This window comes from Lutra lutra, chromosome 1 (assembly GCF_902655055.1).
Source record: "Lutra lutra chromosome 1, mLutLut1.2, whole genome shotgun sequence".
Lineage (NCBI taxonomy): Eukaryota > Metazoa > Chordata > Mammalia > Carnivora > Mustelidae > Lutra > Lutra lutra.
Window position 1 is genome coordinate 213671547 of NC_062278.1, and position 23682 is coordinate 213695228.

The 23682-nt window shown below is 50.8% G+C and overlaps 1 long non-coding RNA gene across 1 annotated transcript in view; it reads right to left on the reverse strand.

Annotated features, from left to right (window-relative positions):
* Positions 1-3672: 3672 nt before the first annotated feature.
* Positions 3673-23682, reverse strand: part of LOC125083598 (uncharacterized) — a 29272-nt gene continuing 9262 nt past the window's right edge. The window contains exon 3 of the long non-coding RNA XR_007122322.1: positions 3673-3757. This is a non-coding gene — a long non-coding RNA (uncharacterized LOC125083598). The remainder of the gene's footprint in view (positions 3758-23682) is intronic.

Below are 23682 nucleotides of genomic sequence, written 5' to 3' on the forward strand. Positions count from 1 at the left end.
CCCAGGCATCTCTTGGATTGTGTTCCTCCCTATAAAGCAGCAAAAATTAGATGACAGTGTGAAGCCTGAGTAATAAAGGGGCTGGCTCAGTCCATGGAGCATGAGACTCTTGATCTCAGGGATGTGAGTTTGAGCCCCATGTTGGATGTTGAGATTACTTAAAAATAAATTCTTAAAAAAAAAAAAAAGGTAAAAAATGGAGTCGTATTCAGTGAGCTAAAGAAATGAGTTATCAAGCTACAAGAAGACATAGAGGAAGCTTAAATGCATATTGTGAGTGAAAGAAGCCAGTCTAAAAAAGCTACGCACCGTAGGATTCCAACTATATGACATTCTGGAAAAAGCAAACTATAGAGATAGTCAAAAGAACCAGTGTTGTGGGGCGGGCGCCAAGGGGGTGTGCGCAGAGGGAGGACTAGGTGGACCACAGGGGATTTTTAAGGTGGTAAAACTATTCTATGATACTGAAATGGTGGATCCATGAACTCTTGCAGTTGTAAAAACCCATAGAACATGCAACACTGAGCGTGAACCCTAACGCAGGGAGTGGACTGAATTGATACTGGTTCATCTGCTGTAACAAATTGTCACACGAATGTAAGACATTAATGACAGGAGAAATTGGAGAGGTGTGTGGAACCTGTCTGCACTGCCTGTACAATTTTCCTGTAAACCTAAAACTGCTTCAACATATATAATCTAGGGCCACCGGGGTGGCTCAGTTGGTTAAGCAACCAGCTGGTCATGATCTCAGGGTCGTGATCTCAGGTCGTGATCTCAGGGTGGTGAGATAGAGCCCCTCGTGTGGCTCTGCACATTTTCTCTCCTTCTCCCTTTGTCCCTCTGCCCCCTCTCAAAAAACATATATATATTTGATTTAAAAAACCAAAGCACCGGCTCCTTGGGGCTGGATCATGCTCCAGTCGGCAGGTAGTCTCTGATAAACAGAGGTAATTGATTGCTGGAGCTCCAAGAGTGCTCTAAGCATGAGGTCCCAACCCCTACGGCTGGCAGCCATGAACCTCACACTTCTGGCAGACCAGGGAACTAGCCTGGGCTGCTTCCCCTGTCAACCTGGGGAGTCTGTTTCCAGGGTTTGGGATTCCCTCACCAAGAACCATCTCAGGCTCTCCTGGATTAGTAAGCCATGGGGCCTCAGTTTCACCATCCATAAGTGGGCATGTAATATGTAATAGTTAGCATAGGCTCAGTTATGCTACGTAACAAGCAAGCCTGGGTTGCTGAGCTAGAAGAGGCTATTTCCGGGTTCCAGACATGCTGCTTGTCCACAGTCTGGGGAATGGGGCTCCTGAAAGACACACGGTTATGATTCAGCAGGCCCAGGTTTGCAGCAGGTCAGCATGGCCGTAACAGATATTTCTGAGTCTCTGAGCCGCAGAAGCAGCCAACACACCAATGCTGACACTTTTGCAAACACGGCTGCCAGACGCCTGGCCCCTGCCTGGAGCCAAATGCTTTTCTGTCCTTCTCTCCTCCCTGCCCCACATTTCCTTCGGAGCTGGAGGTTAATAAACTCATCACTGATGAGCAGGGAACATGTCTGCAGAGGTTTTAATTACAGCAGAAAATTGGCCCAATTGGTATTTAATGTAGAGTAAGTGTTGAGTTAACTGGTCAGGGCAGGACAAGCTGAGGTTTGCATGGAGGTGTCCTGAGCCCTGCCTGGATGGTTTTCCCCGAGAGCCTCGAAGGGCAAGGGCTGCTGTAGTGTTGGCTCTCCCGGGGCTGCGGCCACACTTCAGAGATCCTGGGGGAGAAAAGGAAGCAGCCTGAGGTGAAGGGGTTAGAAGACATTTCTGAAAGCTCAGCTCAGGGCTCTGCTCTCTGGCCTCTTGGCTTTTCTCCTTTGCGATGTTTGACCTCCTTCTCTTCCGGGCAGCCTTGGAGAGAGTGCTGGTGCTTGTGTGGACAGGGTGTAGGAGGAGCAGGAGAATGGAGTGGAGGAAAATTGGTTGGGGGTGGGGCAAAGTGGAGCTGCAGGAGCTAAACTTTTTTTTAAGATTTTATTTATTTATTTATTTATTTGACACAGAGAGAGAGCACAAGCAGGAAAAGAGGCAGAGGGAGAAGCAGTCTCCTGATCAGCAAGGAGCCCAATGTGGGGCTGGATCCCAGGACCCTGAGATCATGACCTGAGCTGAAGACATATGCTTAACTGACTGACCGACCCAGGTGCCCCGGAGCTAAACTTTCTAAGTAAGGTGTGAGAGAGGAGAAAGTGCCCTGCTTCTCCCACCTTGCCTCTCGGATCTGCCTCAGGGGAGCTAACAGAGGAACCTTTTTGGAGAGCCTGTGCTCAAGACAGAAAAAAACCCCAAAGCCCCAAACAATAGGAGGCAATGGGCTAACAGAAGCCAAGCTCACCCAGAATCCATTACAAGTGTCACTACAATTTTCCATACGTTCCGGGAGCCCCCAGGATTACTGCATCATGTCCAGAGAGACCATATAGATGTAAAAGCATAATTTCTGGAATCAAACTGCCCAGATTCTAACTCTGACTCTGCCACCTACTAGCTGGGTGACTTAGGGCAAGCGACTTAACCTGTCTGTGTCTCAGTTTTCTCACCTGTAAAATGGGGGTGTAATTTCTAATAGTGAGTCTAGGCGAGGCTGCAGAAACAAAAGAAACTCAGCATCTCAGTGACTGAAAATCACAAGGTTTATTTCTCACTCATGCTTCATGTCTGTTTTGGGTCATCGCGGGGAGGCTCTTTTTATCATGGTCACTGGTGGAGCAGTCACACTCCAGAACATTCTAGAATATTGCTTCTGGTCATGCCAAAAGGAAATAAGAGCTTTGGAAGGTCATGCACAGGTAACTAAATGCTCTAGCTGGGAATGACAGGTGTCAGTTCCACTCACAACTCATTGGTTAGAACCAGTCAGGTGACCTCCTCCACAAGGAGGGCAGGAAGCACAGTTCTTGGCCAGCAGCACTGATGGGCCTCCTACTTACAGGTTGTCATAAAAATTAAGTGAGGTGGGGCACCTGGATGACTCAGTGGGTTAAACCTCTGCCTTCGGCTCAGGTCATGATCTCAGGGTCCTGGGATCGAGCCCCACATCGGGCTCTCTGCTCAGTAGGGAGCCTGCTTCCTCCTCTCTCTCTCTCTCTCTCTCTGCCTGCCTCTCCACCTACTTGAGGTTGAAATAAATAATATCTTTTTTTAAAAAATTAAGTGAGGTAATGAATGGGAAATGCTTAGAACAGTGCCTGGCATACAGCAAACACTCTTTCCATGTTCCTGATTTTGTGTTTTACCAGGAAAAGTGACCTCACCCAGGTCTCCTGATGCTGATGGAGCAGGATCGAGATGGACCAGTGGCTGGAAGCCTGAAGATGTGCTCCAGGTGTGTGCCAGGGACGTCCAACCACCAAGGCACCAATCAGGGCACACCCGTGCCTGACCCTGAACTCAGACAAGACCACAGAGGTCCCCCATGCATTCCAGGGAGGGAGATGCGAGCTGGAGCCTGCCCAGACCCTCCAACAGGCAGCTCCCACCTCCAGAGACCTACCTTATGCCTGTGCCATGCATGCCACCCAGGCCGAGGACAAGTGCTCATGGCAGCTTCAGTGAGCATCCCGGACCTCCAGAAGATAGGAGGTCCTACCACCTGCCGCCGCCCCTCACCGTTCTTCACTTACCTGTTGGTTGATGACCTTTCCTCTTGGTCGGGAGGAGCACTCCCTCAGAGGAGTTCTTGACCCAGAGACGGTGACAAGTAACACCTGTGAGGAAACAGACCCCCAGAGTCATAGTCCCTTGCTCAGGGTCTCCCAGCAAAAAGTCATAGAGTCAGGATTCAAACCCAGGCTGGTCTCTCTTCTGAGAGTTAAAATAGGTCACCACGCTTCCTCTTGGAGTCCACGTCTGCATCCCCTCTCCTCTACTAGCTCCCCACAAGTCCCACCAGCCTCCCAAAACCTTCCCTTCAGCTCCGGGAGCCCCTGGTTTCCCCACCATCCAACCAGAGCTCATTTCAAAGGTGGAAACCGAGGCCTCCCAGGCACCCAGGGAGACCCCTGAACAATGGACGTCGCCCAAGGGCAGGAAAAGCGCAGGCAACTCCAGGTAAAGCCAGGGGCTCTCCACAGACCCTAATCACCCCAGAAGAGCCCAGCCATGCCCACACCAGGAGGCTTCTTCCAGCAGCTTTGGCTTCTGCAAGGAGAGGGTAGAAGAAAAGCAGTGCCCTTTGCCAGCTCCCCAAATAGCCTCCAGCGTCCCCCCAACCCACATGGGGACAGTGGGGGGCCGCGGCTGCCCAGGAGGGGCCTATTCCCAGCTTCCTCAGCCAGAGGTGGATTCCCAGACTGCGGAGAGCAGGGGGCGGGGTCCTGGCGCCCTGGCTGGCAGAGGGAAAAATGTGTCAGCGTGCCTCACCCCCACCCGGGGGACCTCCCCGCGCGCGCGTACGTATTGCGCTGTCCATCCTCTGCTATGATGGGCAGAGATGGCCCCCAAAGCGCTCTGGCTTCCCTCATTCGCTGCAAGCTAAGCCCTGCCTGGGGCCTCCCTGCCCAGCAGGGGCAGAAAAGGCGAATTAAGGAGGATTTAGAGACCCGCCCGCCAGCTGAGAGATTAGATGAGATCAATATACAGAGGGCCAGGTGAGATCCCGCTGAGGGGCTCCTTAAGACCCGTGACCCTGAGAGGTAATTAACAGGCTTGCTGGGGTCAGCCAGACCCCTCACCCCCACCTCTACCCTATTTGGCAGCCCCCACAAAGCCCAGGCTGGGGTCCTGGCTCCCTCTTAGTCCTCCACACCAGCCCTGCACAGGTTCAGAATCAGGGTCCTCCCCCAGTCACCTCCCCCCGGGAGCCTGGAGGGATCACTGTGTAGTCTCTGTCGCCCTTAGAGTGCTTGCCACCTGCCGGAAGCTGTGTAAAGCTTTATAGAGCTCCCTGATTTTTCACAATTCTAGAAGGCACGATGCTATCATGATGAGGTCTACTTTGCAGATGGAGAAATGGAGGCAGCGGGGGGGGGGGGCAGTAGGGAGCTTGTCTAAGGTCACACCACAAGTAACCATGAACCTGGGATTCAAATCTAGGCATTTGGGGTTCAGAACTTGGGCCCCTAACCTTCTGGACTACAGTCCTCAGCCCTTCCCCTCACTCCCCTCCCCCACACAACTGGCTTTAACTCCTAAACAAGGCAAGACCAATAACCTCAACATATTGTCCCCCAGGCATTTTCCCAATACCTTTAACCACCTGGACCTCAACGGAGCAGCCACGTGCAAGAGAAAACTCTATGACCAGAAGCACATGACACAAAGTCTGTGCATCAATGAAAGCATGTGACCCAGGAGGTGTATAAGCTCCAGAAAGAGGGGGGATCCCATTAATCTTGTCTCAAGGAGCCTAACACCTGGCATGTGGTGGGTGGTCAATATATTTTTGTGGAATTGAATTGAACTGGTGGTGGTGGCCTTTACCTACAGCCCCTTTGCTCCTAGTTTAGACATAATAATAACTGGTCAGGTTACTCAGGCTGGACAAACCAGCAGTGCTGAAGGCAAAGAACGGGAAGAAGTCTTGCCTCCAGCACTTACTAGCCCTGCGTGCCTTCTTCTGTAAAATGGGTTATTGCTAGGGTTACAGAAAATTATTAACAAATGTCTAACATGGTGCCTGGTACCTAGCGAGAACTAGATAAACATTAACTTGAATTTTTTAGGCGCTAGCAGAAAAACTATAAAAATAGACATAATTTATAAAAAATTAAAAATTTAAAAAAATTTAAAAAAAAATAGACATAAGACCTAAAAAAAAAAAAAAAAGCCAAAAAAGGAAGGCTGAGATCCTGTTATCTATAGAAAGCCTGAAAGGGGATTTGAAGAGCTACCTATAACCCTGACGTATGTGATAAGAGCTGGTATTATCAATCCTGGGCATTTGCACCTCCCAGCAAGCCGAGGAAGTGGGTACTACAACCACTGCACTTATAGATGAAGAAGCAGAAGAAGCTCAGTGAGGTTAAGAAACTTCACCAAGATCACACAACATGTAGCAGCCAGGCTGGGACTCAGACCCAGCTCTGTGTGACCTCAAAGTCCTGCCCCAAGAAAAACTAGAAGAATAAACACATGAAGATCAACGGTGATATCCTCAAGGCTGGAAATTGGGAGATCGCTTTTGCCTTTCGGTGCACTCTGAGTGTGTTTCCTGCCTGTGCTAGTAACAATAATAATAATAAAGCTAAATATTTTAAAATCCTTTCTAAATATAACCCTTTAGGTAAGAGGAAAAGCTCAAAAGGAAAAAACCCATTGTGGTTAGGGTCCCCATGGGAAGCACTCTGTTAAGTAGGTGACTTGCAGTCTGTTATAGGAATGAGAGAAGCTATAGTATAAGGGCGTCTGGGCCCCTGTGAGGCTGGGGGGCCATTACCACCCCGAGGAGCTGTGGTCCCACTCAGGTGAGTGGCTAGCTTGCAGGACAGGCTCAGAGCTGACCCCACTCCCCACCTGCTCTCTATCTTCAACCAGAGCCTCCTTTTGGCTGAAGCTGAGGAAGCCAGAGGACCAGGGAGCCCCCATCCGCCCCAGCACCCCAGGGAAGGGTGGAAGAGGGCGAAAGTTCAATTTTTTTTTTTTTTTTTTTTTTTTTTGTCGGGGAGAGGAGGGGCATAGGGAGAGGGAGAATCTCCATGCTGGGGGTCGATCCCACAACCCCGCGATCATCACCAGAGCCAAAATCAAAAGTCAGACACTTAACTCACTGAGCCACCCAGGCACCCCAATGAAGCGTCAATCTTGAAAGCCACATGGGAACTACCTTATCCTACCCTCCTTAATGTAGAATTCAGAACCGGGGTTCTCTTCCACTGGTGGAAACCCCTTTTGGAGAAATATTTATTCTCCTGCATAAGATGGTACAGACAAGGACTTTGGCAAGAACAAAAACCTGGTAACAATCTAAGATCTAGCTGTGGGGAATGATCAATTATTAAGTGAATTATGGCCCCTACTATGGGAAATGAGACCAGAAAAAAAAAAAAAAAAGGTGGTGCAAAAAAGCACCCAGATCTATTGTGATGATAGTGTGCATTGAATTGTGCCCTCCCCCCACCAAAAAAAAAGCACGCCCAAGTCCAAACCCCCAGTACGTGCAAACGGGGCCTTATTTGGAAATAGAGTCTTTGCAGGTGTGGTGAGGTATGGCTCTCAAGTTGAGATCACTCTGGATTTTAGAGTGGGCCCCAAGCTCAGAGACTGGGGTCCTTACACAAGAAAGGAAAGGGGGATCGGAGAGACACAGAGAAGAAGGTCAAGAAATGCCAGGAACCCCCAGGAGCTGGAAGAGGCCAGGAAGGATTCTCCCCTAGAGCCTTCCCCGGGAGTGCGGCCGTCTTAACACCTTGATTTCCGTCTTCTGGCCTCCAGAATTGGGAGAGGACACGTTCCTATTGCTTTAAGCCCCCCAGTTTGTGGCCGTGTGGTGCAGCCCTCACAAGATACACGTATCATGAATACAGTGATACAAGCAAGTTTCATAACAATGTGTGCAGTGTGATTCAATCCATGTCAAGACTGCTAGAAAGCACGAAGTAGCATTGTGGTCAATGGCCTGCCGACTGCCCTGGGGCCATCTGGAGTCGCCTGAGGCTTTAGTGGACAGTTTCCACACAGGCTTACAGCGGGACACCCCAAGCAGCCACATCCCCCCCTGGGGGACTTCTCTTAGGGGTGGGCAGTGCTGTTACTGGCCCCAGGAGCAGCCCTCAGTCAGGGAGGCATGGGAGCTGGTGGATATGCCCCAACTCGGTGGGGGGGGGGGGGGAGGCAAAGCAGATGCACAATCAACACCCAGCGGTTCCCAGTGGGAATGAGCCCCAGGTGTCCACAGGGGTCACCTGCTCACTAATGCCCCACCCTGTTAGTTTCCTACCTTCCCTGTTGTATTAATGATCTAATCCTGCTTAACAAATTACCTGAATTCAGTGGCTTAAGATGATGATCATTTATTATCTCTCATGTTTCTGCGAATCAGGAATTCAGACAGGACACAGGAACTGCATGTCTCTGCTCCCCAGTGTCTGAGACACCTCAGCTTCAAGCCTCAAAGACGAGGGCTGGAGTCTTCTGAAGGGGACCACTCCTTGCATGACGCGTGGCTGATGCGGGCTGTTGCGGGAGGACCTAACTAGGACTGTTGTCTGTAACACCCACATGTGGCCCCTCGCGGGATCTGGGCTTCTGTACAACATGGCTGGGTGCCAAGGGCAAGCACTGAGAAAAAGAAAGGAGGAGGAGGATGGGGGAGGAGGACGATACTGAGGAGGAGGATAGGGAGGAGGAGGAGAAAACAAAGCAAATAGGGGAGAGCCAGGTGGAAGCCATCCTGCCTTCTGTGACCCAGCCTCTGAAACCTGTCAGAATCACTTTCTTTACACTCCATTGGTCGGAGCAGTCACAAACCCCACCCCGATTCAAGGAGAAGTGCACAGACCCCGCCTCTTGCGGGAGGAGCACGTTGTAGAAAGAGCCTGTACCAGGTGATAAAAATGAGGGGTGGCCATCTTGGAAATCACAACCTGTCTTTCCTTTTTGACTTCGCCAATCCCCTACAGCTGTTCCTGGGATCACCTCCCAGACCCACAACTTGCCCCCAAATCTTTGCTTATCTCAGAGTCGTTGTCTTCGAGGGAACTCAGATTAAGACATCGCACAAAGACTGCATTTATACAGGTGGGTATAGTATAGGTGTATGTAAATATTTAGGAAAAGATCTGTAAGGATATGCCCCAAACAGACAACAGTGGGTCCTCTAATGAGGAAATGGGGATGGGGGACAGGAGGGTTCATCTGTAATATGTGCATTTTTTTTTCCCCGAGGAGGGATTTCCTACATCCCTTGTAGAACATAACAGACGCAGGAGCAGGATCAGGAAGCACTCATGACTTATCGCCGACCATAACTCTGGCCTTGAAGCAGCTATGACTCTCTTAACACACACGGGGGCCAGGAAGATAGGAAATAGAGGACACCCTCTGCACCCTTAGCAGGGAACCACCAGCCCATTTGACAGCTGAGCGGAGAGCTTGGGGTGGCTCAAGGGTCCAGGACTTCTGGGAACCTGAAGAATGCCCTCTCTATAAGAGTACTTGAGCCTCCATTACCTAATCTATGAAATGGGTATGACAGTGGTCATCCCGCAAAGCTGCTTGTGAGGGTTACATACATTATTACACAGGAGAGTGACTGGTACAGGACCTGGCATCTAAACACAGCAACAGACGTATTGAGTAACAGCCGTAGTCTGCAAGTTGTTTTCAGTGCTTTTCAGGTGTGAGTCCACATGAGTCCTGATAATAAGCTATGAACCAGGAGCTATGATTGTCTTGATTTGGTAAAAGAGGAACCAGAAAGGTTAAGGAGTGGGTCAAGGCCACACAGTAAGGCTGCCAAACCCTCCACCTGTCTTTTGACTCCAAATGCAGTGCTCCCTCTACCCATCACCCCGCACTTCCTCTGCGGGGGGGGGGGGCGGTGGACAATAACGAATAAGCAAACAGGAAAAAAAGCTAGAGAAAGACCGTTTTCTTGGCCTTTTAAAGGACTAGGAGGACTAGTATAACCCAGGGAGCAGATACTTCTCCCCTTTCCATCCTTAACCACTGTCTGGGTTCCACACAGAACCTCCTCTCATAACCAGGGGTTTGGGACAAAGCTGGTAGGAGCAAGGATCTCCTTCAAGATCAGAGGCAGGGGGTTCCCCCTCCCTCGACTCCCATTTCATTTTAAAGGGGGGAAAGCTCCCCATGCAATGAGACTGAGCAGCGGGTTCTTGGGGGCCTTGCAGCCCTGTTGTCATAGCAACCAGACTCACTAACAGTTTCTGGTACAGGAGGTGGCTGGGCCCACAGCTTGGGCTGGAGGGAAAGAAGGGGGTAGGAAGGAGACCTCAAGGGCACCCCCTTGTCCTCAGACTGGACCCTCCATAACCAGTGCCAGAGGAGGCTAGGAGCCCACATCACCCCAGAGACACAGGGAGGGGCGCCACTACCCTTGAACTTCCATCCTGAATCTGGGGCAGCTGCTTAAATTTTCCAACTTTTGTCCACCCTGGAACACTATTGTGAAGCCTCAGAGGAGGAACACATCAGGTTTCACACTGCCTATGGTCCATACACAGCTCCAGGGGACATTTTCTTTTGTGTTTCCTTCTCCCCTTCTTCACCCTTGACTGAGGTATTACTCGGATAAGGTGAACTGCACAGATCTTAAGTTTCAGCTCAATGAGTTTGCATGCATGTATATACCTGTGTATCCACCACCCAAAACAAGAGAGAATATGTCCATCCCTCCAGAAAACACCCTCATGCCCATTCCTGAAGTCCGTATCCCCCAATCTGACTTTGTCATCATAGATGAGTTTTGTTTGTCCTTGAATTTCATATAAATGCAACCATACTGCGTGCCCTCTTCTGTCTGGTGTCTTTGACATAACCTGTGGGACTCATCCTTACCATCACAAGTATTAGTACCCTGTCCTTTTTCTTTGTTGTGTAATATTCCATTGTGAGCCTGTGCCACAATTGGCTTATTTATTCTACTGTTGATGGATATTGGCTTGTTAATAGATTGGTTCTTGAGATAAGCTGCCATGAACATTCTTGTATGTGAACACAGTGTACATTTCTATTGGGTAAGTACCCAGGAGTGCACCTGCTGGGTCACTGGGCAGGTGTGTGCATTTTTAGGAGACACCATCAAAGAGTTTTCCTAAATAGAGTGACTATAACATTTTACATTCTCATGAGCAGTGTATGAAAGTGCTGGGGTGCCTGACTGGCTCAGTTGGAAGAGCATGCAACTCTTGATCTCAGGGTCCTGAGTTCAAGCCCCACATTGGGTGTAGAGATTACTAAACAAAAATAAAAATGAGTTAAAAAAAAAAAAGTTCCAGAACACCTGGCTGGCTTAGGCAGTAGAGCATGACTCTTAACCTCAGGTTCATGAGTTCAAGGCCCACGTGGGCATGGAGCCTACTTTAAAAAAAAAAAAACTCCGGTTGTCCACATCCTTGCCAACACTTGGTACCATCAGTCTGTTTCATTTTAGCCATTCCAGTCGGTTGTGTTGTGGTATTTCATTGTTTTATATGCATTTTTCTGGTGACTGATGGCATTCAGCATCTTCTCATGTGCTTATTTTCTACTTTGATACTCTGTTTTGCTAACTGTTCGAGTCTCCTATCATTTTATACATTTGGTTGTCTTTTCCTTACTGATTTGTAGGAGCTCTTTATTATGGATATGCATCCTTTGTCAGAGACTATTACAAATATCTTCCTTCTGGGAGAATATTTCCTATGCCAAATTATCTCCCTAAGTTCTGGACGGAGAGCCACAAGAATAAATAACCACAGATTATTATTTTTCCTGTTCCTTCTTCATGAAGAAGACAGGTGCCCTGACTTATTGAATGCCCGTGACAAGCCAAGAACTTCCCATCCATTATATCCTTAAATCGTTACAATGTTTTTATTTAATTCACTTATTCAACCTATATTTGAAAATCTAATAGATGCCAGGTATTGTGGGACACACAGAATAAAAATCAAGGTCTAAAAAGTGGGGAGTGGTGAGGCAGATTGTAAACCTGCAGACAAATAATCAAAGCCATATCAGAGTGGGGAAAGTGCCAGAGAGGTGGTGGTTAGAGAGTGACTGGGGGTGGTTGGAAGAGTCCCAGGAATTAAGTGACATGGAGCTGGGACGTGAAGAAGGTGGTAGAGCTAGCCATGTGAGATCTGGGGGGAGGGTGTTGTAGGAAGGGGAACAGTGCAAAGGCTCCATGAAGCTGGGGTGCAGGAAGCTATGGGGAGAGGGATCCCGGAGAGGCCGAGTGAGGGATTTGAATGGAATCTAAGAGCCATGGGGATGGATTGCAGTGTTCTGAACAGAATGACATCATGAACTTCTTGCCTTTCCAAAGACCCCTCTGGGCCCCTGCAAAGACTGAGAGGAGGAGCCCAGGGCAGAAGCAATGATAATCCAGATAAACCAAGACAGGGGTAGGACTAGGGTGGGGACCACAGAAGTGGGAAGAAGTGGGTGATGTCTGGGGGACATTTTCTTTTTTTTGAATGAAGTATTACATGGATAAAATGAACTGCACAGATCTTAAGTTTCAGCTCAATGAGCTTTGTGCATGTATATACCTGTGTATCCACCACCCAAACCAAGAGAGTATGTCCGTCCCTCCAGAAAATGCCCTCATGCCCATTCCTGGAAGTCTATATCCCCCAGTCTGACTTTGTCATCATAGATGAGTTTTGCTTGTCCTTGAAATTTGTATAAATGCAACCATACTGCATGCCCTCTTCTGTCTGATGTCTTTCACATAACAGTGAACCTGTGGGAGAACCATGCTTCAGGTTCCAGTTGAAGATGGTTATTATCATCCTCAACTTAGAGGGACTGAGTCTCAGAGAGGTCAAATGACTTGCCCAAGGTCACACATCCAAGAAATGAGGAAAGGGCAAGAAAATCCAAGTCTGACTTTTCTGTTATATGAAAGATACCATGTTGTGGGTGGCATGGCCTTAGAAAACCTAGAGATAGGTTTTCAGAAGGTGGGGGGCAACTTGGTAAGGGGGTACTGCAGACCCCCAAAATCTACCTGTCTCTATGGTGGTCCCTATTTGCTCTGCGCTGCAGGGCAGGCAAGTGGCAAGCTGCAAATTGAACTGAGACCCAATGTGGCATGAGGTGTCCCAAACTAGCCTGGGCCCTGTATATCCAGCGGGACCCATTCAGAGATGACAAGGATCCATGGACCTTAGGAGAGCCAGTAAGCCCTGGTTGGTTGTTGAGTATCTGGGTGTATGGGGGCGGGAGGGGGGGGGATGGTGCTTGGGAGCTCGAGCTGCCAGCCCCATTAGCACCACCGTCATTATCCCAGATTTATGTGTGTATAATCCCCCCACCCCCAATCGCTCCAGCATCTCCCCTGGCTGCAAACCCGACTCCCCCGGAAACAGCCGCGGAGCCGCCTGCCACCGGGCCATTAGCACGCAAGGAGGGGGGTGTGGGGGGAGCGAGCAGTCAGCAGGGAAGGGAGAAGGGGGGAGCGGGAGAGAACGAGGGAAGAGGAGGGAGGCGGGAACTGGAAAGGATGGGAGTTAGGTGGCAAGATGGGAGAGCTGAGAGGAAGGAAACTGGGCGGGGAGGGGTTAGGGAGCCCAGGCGGCTGTTTGGGGGGAAACACGCGGCCCATCGGACTTGGCCGCAGAGAGTGGGCCCAGGGGCAGCCCAGACTGACGAGGGACTCCGCTGGGCGCCCTCGGTCCAGGAGTTACTCCAAAGCCTCGCTCCCGGACGCCGTTCTGGGAACCGGCCCACTGCGTCCCTCCGTGGAGGAGCCCATCTTCAGGGGCTGCCTCTGCGCGGCCTCGGGATCCGGGGAGTAGAGCGGGATGGGGGGCACCGGCTGCTGGACTCCCGGCGCGAAGCGGACTACCCCCCCCTCCCCATGGCCCCTTCCTCCCCGCGTCCGGTCCCGCCCTCCGGCCCCTCTGGGGGCGCACAAGAGGCCCCTCTATTCCAAGGGAAATCAATGTCGCGTTAATGTAAGATTTCCAGGCGTGGAGGGGGGGGACTTCATAAAAGATGCATTGTTTCCACTGCCTGCTCGCCGCTCCCTCCCCAGCATCCTGCAAGATGGCGGCGGCCCCAGCGGAGGGCGCAGAGCCGAGCCGCCAGCCGGGGAGGGGGCTGGAGGGGGGAGAGTGCGGGCCCTCTCTCCTGCTGGGGAAGGTGGGAAAAGAGGCCGGGATGAAGGAAAGAAGGGGAAGAGAGGGAGAGACAGAGAGGGAGACAGAGAGAAGGGGGGCGCTGGGAGAACGGTGGGGAGGCGGGAGCCAGTCAGAGGGAGGAGGGCAGGATGGGGGGGTTGGAGGGGCGGTTGGGGGGGAATGGCTGGGAGGCTGGAGGAGGGAAGAGATAGGCAGCCCATGGAGGTGGAACCGCGGGAGTCTGGAGATCTAGCCAGGGAGCTGGGAGGGGGACGGAGGTAGGGGGGAGGCAGGGAAGGGCGGGGAGAGGGGCAGGAAGGATAGCAGTCTGGGATGGGGTGAGCTAGGGAAGGAGGAGGGAAAGGAAACGGTGTGGGGGGTTGGAGAGAAAAAGGCAGTGAGGGGAGCCTGGGTTAAAGGGAATGGACCTCCCCCCACCCCAAGCTGTCCCTAGGCTACACCCTCCCCTCCAGCCAGGGTCCCTGCCTGGCTCTCTCCTGGTTCCTGTGCACCCTCTCCGTGGAGATGAGCCAAGGAGTGCCATCCCCCAACATAGAGGTGGCTGCACCCCCTTGGCCTGGCTCCCCACCCTTTTTCCTGCCTGGGTACCAGAAGTGCCAAACTGAGAAGGAACACACCTCCCCCATCAGTCTTCTGGGCAGATGGGCAGCCTCATCCCTCTGCTTTTCCAGGCTTCTGACAACCTCCCCTGTGGCCCATCTGCCCTGCCCAGGCGTTGGCATGGGGCAAGACCCCTACCACGTCCCAACTCAAGGCCTACAGCGTGGACCCCGAAGATCTCCCCCCTTTTCCTTAGCAGGGGTGGATATTTGGGTACATCTGCATCGGTTTTATTTTCTGGAGAGGCCTTTTGAGGTGCCCGAGAGGGGAAGGGGAGGCAGAAGAGAGTCTAGACCCAGTGACCTCCTTACTCCCCAAGGTTCACATCCTTGGCCCCAAACCACTCTGAGGACCTCCACTTCCTTGCCTGCTCCCCCATCCTCCCATCGGCAACCACGATGAGAGTTTCAAGGCCCCCCATTCCAACCTTCCTGCTGCACCATAGGGGAGCTCCCAAACGCCTGAAAATATCTTTAAATTAGGAAAAAGAGCTAAGCCGCCAGGGTCCTTTGGTCTATTAAAGGAGGAGCACAGGCCACCGGCGCCCCCACCCCCTTTACTCTGGTTTTGCATTTGAAGCGCTGACAGCAGATCCAGCTGGAACAATGACGGGGCCTGCCCAGCCGGCCCCAGCTGCTTCCTTTTCAGTGGCCCTGTGCCCCCTGCCAGGTGTGCCAAAATTAGGATGGCTCCCTTCTCTGGTCCTTTTCATCCCCCCAGGGCTGCTGGGGCCTCTGAGGCGCTAATGAAACCCCTGTTGCTGCCTTCCCTTTTCTTCGCAGAGCTGGCCTGGGGGAGGCCGAGGCACGGCTGTGCCTGGAAATCTGTCCTCTAAGAACTGCCCCCCTGGAACATATTCATGTGCTATCCTCAGTCGGAGTCTTCATGCAGCAGCGCCCCGCTTTCCCCATCCCTACTCCTCCAATCCCTTCAAGTCCCCTTGACAGCCACCTCCTCCAGGTAGCCCTCAAGCCTGCTGGCATTTGCTCTTTCTCTTGCGGTTGGGCAATGGCGTCAAGGCTACCTGGGCCTCACCTCTTTCTGGCTATGGGGCCTCCTGGCTGGGCGGCTGACTTAACTGTTTAGAACTTCAATTTCCCCATCTGTCAAATGAGGATAATTACAAAAGCCTATGTCATGAGTCTTTTATGATGCTGAAAGGAAGTAGTAAGTGTCAAGTGGGTATGACAGCTCCTAGCCCTGTTGCTCCAGCCACATTGGCCCCTCGCTGAGCCCCCAAACACACCCGTGTCCCACCTGTGACTTCCCACTAGCACTAGCTCTTTCTACAGCTCCTCCTCTCTTTATTCCCGTCTCTGCTCATATGTCCACTCCTCAGAAGGAACTTCCTTGGCCACTTAGCCCTCCTCACTTGTATTATCACCTCCTGACATTATATTACTTACCTGAGCTCAGGCTCTGGAACCTGGGTTCAAATCGTGACTTCACAGTTACAGGCTATGTGACGTTGGGCACGTTACTTCACTTCTCTGAGTCTCAGTTCCAACACGGATGAGCCCTCAGAACAGTGCCTGGCCTACACTAGGTGTTATTCCCAGAACTGATATCACTTGTGTTATTTCTGGGTGCTCCCCCCTCCCTCCTCCCCTCCTGAAGGCGAAGACTGGAGGGGAAGTGTTCAGTTCATTCACTGTTGTATCTCCAGTGCCCAAATGGCTTGGCACACAGTAGATGTTCAATAAATATTTGATAAAAGAGTAACTCAGTGAGGTTCTACTGGTCCTGTCTGAGCCTCAGGTTTCTCATCTGAAAAATGGGACCTTAATAGCACCTAAACACCTGTGCCTCACAGGTGTTTAGGAGTCCATGAACTAAATACCGCGGTTTCTAATTATTATTATTTTAAAGACTTTATTTATTTATTTGACAGAAATCACAAGTAGGCAGAGAGAGGGAGAAGCAGGCTCCCTGCTGAGCAGAGAGCCCGATGCGGGGCTCAATCCCAGGACCCTGAGATCATGACCTGAGCTGAAGGCAGAGGCTTAACCCTCTGAGCCATCCAGGCACCCCTAATTTTTATTATTTTTATTTTTTTAAAGGTTTTTATTTATTTAACAGAGAAAGACACAGCATGAGAGGGAGGACAAGCAGGGGGAGTGGGAGAGGGAGAAGCAGGCTCCCCGCCAAGCAGGGAGCCCGATGTGAGCCTTGATCCCTGGATCCCAGGATCATGACCTGAGCCAAATGCAAATGCTTAACAACTGAGCCACCCAGGTGCCCCGATTTCTAATTTTTAGACATAATTCAGATAGCCCGTAGCACAATGCCTCAACTTTCAAGGGCCCTCTATGTACCCGGCCTAGACCTAGAGGCAGGGAGAACTGTGGGAGGCACATTATATTGCCTCCAACACTCACTCTTGCTTTCTTCCTTTGCAAACGGTGCTTGCTCATTGAGTGGCCATGTGCCCCACTCTGGCATGTCTCCCAACCTGTCTCGCTTCTAGAATTCTAGAAGTAGCAGTGGCACACGTCCGGCCAGTGAGGCCAAGGCAGAGGTCTGTCAGCAGGCGGTGCAGGGAAAGGGAAGCATGTGATTATCTGAACTTCAGCTGCTTTGGCTGTAAAATGGGGACAAAACAGCAACTCTCTGTGGTCAGGGTCTCCTAAGGGACCCAGGGGGATAGCGAGGGGACCCCAGGAACTGGGGGGTCCTGGCCATGGTGCCGTCTAGCTGCTGGCCTCCCACAACGCCGGGTGCCAACTCCAGATTGTTCACGGAGGGAAAAGCCACTTTTTTGTTTAAACCACTGCAGCTTGGTGTTTGATACTTGTAGCCCAGTGCATCCCCAAATGATGACACTGACATTCTCTGGATCTCGAGAAATACTACACGCAGGGTACCTGTTGGTTTATTTATTTTTTTTTTTTAAGTTAGAATATGGAATGAGGCTCAGGCACTGCTGCATAAAAAAACAGAGGCATGGACATTTAACCAGGATGCATTTAACTAGGTGTTGATTAGGAAGAGAGAATGTTATGGGGTGCGTTGTGTGCCCCCTAAAAGAGAAAGACATATTGAGGTCTAGACCCCCAATATCTCAGAATGTGACCTTATTTGGAAATAGTGTTGTTGCAGATATATTTAGTTAAGATGTGGTCAGACTGGAGTGGGGGGGGGACCTTAATCCAGTGTGACTGGATTAATAAATTTATTCTAAAAAACAAGACGCCGACACAGGTGCATACAGGGAGAATGTCACAGAAAGACGGAGGCAGAGGGGCACCTGGGTGGCTCAGTCAGTTAAGCGTCTGCCTTTGGCTCAGGTCATGATCTCAGGGTCCTCTCCTGGGATCCAGCCCTACCTTGGGCTCCCTGCTCAGCGGGGAGCCTTCTTCTCCCTCTCCCTCTGCTCCTCCCCCTGCTTGTGCTCTCTGTCAAATAAACAAATAAAATCTTCAACAAAATAAAAATAAAGATAGAGGTAGAGACTGGAGTGATGCGTCTATACCATAAGAAGCACCAAGGATAGCTGGCAGCCCCCGGAAGCTAGAAGAGGAAAGGAAGTTTCCTCCTCTAGAGCCTTCAGGTGGAGGGTAGGCCCTCTGATGGGTTTCAGACCTCTGGCCTCCAGAACTGTGAGATGAGGCCTGTTGTTTTAAGCCCCTAGCTTGTGGCCCTTTGTGTGGGCTGCCACAGGACATTTATACAGGAGGGAGGACAGGCAGCAAGACACAATGTTCAAGGTGCCCTGGATCTGGAGCCAAGCATTTGCCCACTCCTGGCCTTTGGGAGCTTTAGGACCCTCTGCAGTCCCGGGGCCCAGAAACAGACAAGAGTGTCCTCCATCAATGGACACAGCAGCACCGCAAGTATCTGGAAGCCTTTCCAGCTGTCCAGAACCCACCCCTCACCCCCAGAATTAATGCCACTCAGATGCTCAGCACGCTCTGCGGTGGCTGCTATCATTAATGTGGATTTCAAGTTATCCATACCCTTGGCTCCCCAGCTAGGCTGGGATCTCCCCTAGGGCAGGGAATGGCCCTTTCAGGGTGCAAGACAGAACTACCTTCTGGAAAAAGCCTAGGGGGTATAAATTGGCTTAGGTTCCCAGACACTCAGCAATGCCTGTCTGATTGAAAGCAAAAGAATTAACCTGGGACTTACGAGCTGAGTGTCAGTGAAGACCACAGTGCTAGTGTTGAAACTGCCTGGGTCTAGATCCCAGCCCTGCCCTTAAGGGAGTGGCTTTGTTGCTCTGTGCCTCATTTCCCCCCCCAACTATAAAACAGGATAATGACAATCCTACCTTGTAGGACCATTTCAAGGATTAAGTCTTTTTTTTTAGATTTTATTTATTTATTTATTTGAGAAAGAAAGAGAACATGAGCAGGGGAAGGGGCAGAGGAAGGTGCAGACTCCCCACTGAGCAGGGAGCCTGATGTGGGACTTGATCCCAGGACACTGGGATCATGACCTGAGCCAAAGGCAGATGCTTAACCAGCTGAGCCACCCAGGCTCCCTGAGGATTAAGTCTTTTAATCCATTTCGAGTTCTTTTTTTTTTTTTTAATATATTTTTTTAAGATTTTATTTATTTATTTGACAGAGAGAAATCACAAGCAGGCAGAGAGGCAGGCAGAGAGAGAGGAGGAAGCAGGCTCCCTGCTGAGCAGAAAGCCCGATGTGGGGCTTGAACCCAGGACCTGGGATCATGACCCGAGCCGAAGGCAGCAGCTTAACCCACTGAGCCACCCAGGCGCCCCTCAAGTTCATTTTTATGAGTGGTATAAAAGAGAGGGCTCTAGTTTCATTCTTTGGCATGTGAATATCCAATTTTCCCAGCACCACTTATGATGGACTGTCTTTTCTTTCTTTCTTTTTTTTTTTTTTTAAGATTTTATTTATTTATTTAACAGAGAGAGAGAAAGAGAGATCACAAGTAGGCAGAGAGGCAGGCAGAGGGAGAGGGGGAAGCAAGCTCCCCGCCAAGCAGAGAGCCTGATGTAGGGCTCGATCCCAGGACCCAGAGATCATGACCTGAGCTGAAGGCAGAAGCTTAGCCCACTAAGCCACCCAGGTGCCCCAAGACTTTCTTTTCTGTATTGAATATTCTTGGCTCCCTTGTCAAATATCAATTGACCAGATATGCATGGGTTTGTTTCTAGTCTCCTAATTCTCTTTCATTAGCCTGTGTATCTTTTTTTTTTAATGCCAGTGCCATACTGTTTTGATTACTACGACTTTGTAATATGGTTTGGAATCAGGAAGTATGATACCTCCAGTTCTTTCCCTCTTTCTTAGGATTCCTCTGGCTCATTTCAAGGATTAAATGAGATGATGCCTGTCAGGTACTTCGAAGTCAGGGGCATATAGTAAGTATATGGGCTTAATGAGTGTAGCCCCCATGCCTGGGCAGGCAGCACTGGTGCAGTGTATACGTGGAAGAAGAAGGGAGAGAGCTGCCTCCAGGGCCTGGAGGTCAGTGCTGGTGGCCTAACAACCTTCCTTTTATGTGACTCCCTTCCTTATGCAGGTGCTGGAAGAACAAGGGGCTGACCTCAGGGTTAGGAGAGAAACCTGGTCCAGCCTGACTTGATACCTGAATTCCCTCCATCATTATTCAGCACCTACTGCATGCCACCATCTGATTCATGATTGATTTGAAAGTCCTCCCTGACTGTGGAGAAGTAGCTGGATGGAGATTGGAGGGGAAGGGGGTCCTTTACTGTAACGAAAGTGAGAGATGAGGCTAATTTGGCATGAACTGGGAGCCGGGCAGGTGGGGAAGGGTATATGGATTTGGGATTGGTTGGGAGTTACGGTTGACAGGAATTGTTAGTGGACTAGATGTGGGAGTGAGAGAGAGATGAGAATCTAAAGCAAGTGAGTAGATGGTTTACCAGTCCCTGTCCCTGCCACATTCCTGTGGCTCTGAGCATGTCCAGTTATTTGTCACCCTATAACAAGTTACCCCACAAAGCTAGTGGCTTAAAATGATACATGTGTATTCCTTCACAGTTTCTGCAGGTCAGGAATCCAGGTATGACCTTAGCAGGGTGTGTCTGGCTCAGGGTCTCTCACAGAGCTGCAACCAAGATGGCGGCTGGGGCCGTGGTCTATTCTGAAGGCTCAACTGGGGAAAATCTTCAGCCAGGCTCACTAGTTGCTGGCGGGATTCAGTCCCTCACTGGCTGTTGGTCAGAGGCCTCCTTCAGTTCCTCGCCACACAGGCCTTTCCTCAGGACATCTCACAGCATGGCACTGGCTTCCCTCAAACAAATGAAAAAGAGAGTGAGAGAGAGCACCCAAGATGGAAGCCACAGCCTATTTGGAAATTAATCTCGGAAGTGACATCCCAGTCACCTTTGCCACATTCTGTTGGTTAGAAGAAAGTCCTTGAGCCCCATCTACACCTGAGGAGAAGGGATCACACAGAGTTGGGATCACTGGAGGCTATTTCAAGGCTGCTACCTCATCACGCACATCAGTCCAATGGCTTCATACCACCATACCAGTAACTCTGCCTGGAGGCTCTCTCATTGCAGACGTACCTCAGGCTTTCCTGGGGGCAGCCCAGTTCTAGAAGATTCATTGGCCCTGCTAGCATCTCACCCAACGAAGGCTGGATGTTGGTGGATGAACAACCCAGCACCCTCACTGCTCACATGAGATAATTCTGGGGTGAATGTCCCATAGGTCTCCATAGGGAGTAACCCCAAGATATCCCAGTGTGACCTGCTCATGAACACAGTCTTTACTGGGCACCCTCACTTCCCTATCTCACCTCCCCTCTCTTCCACCAGGGCTTCCTGCCATTGCCTCCCAAGTAAACCACTTGTACTCAGATCAGGGTGTCTCCTCTGGAGGTCCCAACTGTGTTCCTTTCCTGGGCCTGCTGTAATAAGTTACCACAAGGTGGGTGGCTTAAAAGAACAGAGGTGTATTGTCTCACGGTTCTGGAGGCCAAAAGTCCGAAATTGAGATGTTAGAGGAGCTGTGCTCCCTCCGAAGGCTAGGACAGGATCCCTGCCTGCTTCTCTCCTGGCTTCTGGGAACTACAGACATTCCTTGGCATTCTTTGGCACATGGCCACATCACTCCAGCTCTACCTCTGTCTTCTCCATATGTCCTCTGTCTTAGAAGGACATTTGTCATTGGATTCACCCCCCTCACCCCGATCTAACACGATATCATGGCATGGCATGTTAGCTAATGGAATCCACAAAGACCCTGTTTCCAAGTGAGGTTTCAGATGTTTGACTAGGAAGTTCCCTCCACCCGAATGGCATTCTTTCCTGCAAATCCATCCATCTCTCCTTCAAGTTTCAGTTTGAGGGTCCCTTCTGCAGTTTGGCACAGGGGACATGGGAGCCTCGCTTATACCAAGATCCTATTATCCGTTCTTCTCTCACCTGATACTCCTTTGTGAACAGTTTCCACAATTGTATTACGTAGTTTTGAACAGGTTTTTTTTTTTTTTAAATGTTGCTCTCCCCCCTTCTAGAAGGTGAGCCTGGGAAGGGCAGGACCCAGGAGATCACTGTGTCCTTTATACCTATTTCAGGCATGGTACATAGTAGGTGCTCAATAAATATGCCCAGGAGGTTTCCCAACAAATTCCTCTGTCCTGGTGAGGAGGATGCTTCGGACCTCAGACCAGCATCACCCAACCAGATAGGTCACTTGGTGTCTCAGCAGGATGTTCCAGAATCTTCTTACGTGCACATGTGTGCATGCACACACACATACACAGAATGAGCCACCCCTCCTCCCCGTCCCCAATTTCTCGATGGAATATTTTTTCCCGGAGCAGAAAATGAACCATTATTAAAACAACACGGCTACCGGCGGGAAAACCCATTTGTGGCGATTTATACCGCGTCACAGCGGCTGCTGAGAGGAAATGGGAGGAGAAGCGCGGGGTTTAAGCACTGGGTGAAGAATCGTGTTCCATCAGAGAGAGAACAGATGGGTGTTTTTTCTCCCCTCTCTCCCCCTGCTTAGGCTCCACGTTAGGAATCCATGTCAGCTGTGGGTTTGTTCCTGGCGGTGTGATGGGGGTGACAGGGGAGAGGGAGGCCCGGCCAGACTGCTGGGCCCCAGCAGAGAAAGGGCCTCCCTGTCCCCCTGCCCCTGGCCCCCTCTGTCCCCTGGGTCTGCTGGCAGACGCCTAACATAAGCCCCTTCCTTTAATGTTTACATTCTCCTATCACCACCTGGGATTTTCCTCTCCCTTTATTTCCTCCCTCATCCACTGGCCTGTTTCCTCCAAGGCAGGACCACGCCCTGTCCCTTTATCCCTGGTGTGGGACAGGCGGAGGATGTGTCCCCACCAACCTGGGAGCACAGTGAAAGAACGGGGGGCTTTTTCATTTGTTTTGCTCATTTATCCACATCCTCCACCCAACAAAAACCTGATCCACAGCCAACTTTGGGGTGGTGGGGAGAAGAGACGAACACAACTGAGTCATTTAGCTGTTTAAAAACCATCAGTGGCTTCTCTCCTTCCAAGTCGAAACCTGTTAGTTTGGTTCCAATGGTCCTTCCCAGTTTAGACCCCAAATACCTGTTCACTTTCATCCCCTCAACATCCAGCCCCCCTTCCCCGACCCCAGGCACCTTCTAGTCAAAGCCAGCGGCCCATGTGTGGTCCCCATCTCTCCCGGAATGGAATGCCTTGCACCGCCACCTCTCTGAACATCCCGATTCTGGTGCCTAGATGCCTTGCCCCCTCCGTGCCTACATCCTGAGCCCTCGGGTTTGGCACCCAGAGCCCAAACCAGCCCACTGATGTCATGTGTTGGGCCCATGCAGGGTTTAAAAAAAAAAATGTAAGGAGTTGCCAGCTCTTAAATATCAGGCAACTGTTGCATAAAAATCTGTATTCCGGGCTTTCCATCAGAAGATACAGCCGCTGAGGGGCTGAGGTCACATTCTCAGCAGGGGGTGGCACTCAGCAAGGGTGGCACGCTGAGGAGAGGGCACGGGTTTGCTGGTTCCAGGGTTCTCATGTGGTGAGTGGTTAAGGGGACTCTGGACCCAGACTGCCCAGGCTGGAATCAACCTCCCTATTCTGGAATCTTCCGAGTGCCCACCTGGAGCAATTCTCCTCACTTCTCCTTCCAGCCTGGTGTCCCAGGAGACTGGGCTGTGTGGACTTCACCAACAGGCTCCAAGATCCTCTGGCTTGTGCTGGCTTCAGCTATTGAGGACCCATGAGGTGGGGGAAGAGGGAAGCAAGGGTATTTATTCCCCGGTTCAGCCTCTTACGCTGTGGCCCCTGTGGGCCCGCTGTGTCCTTGTCATAGGTTACAGGCA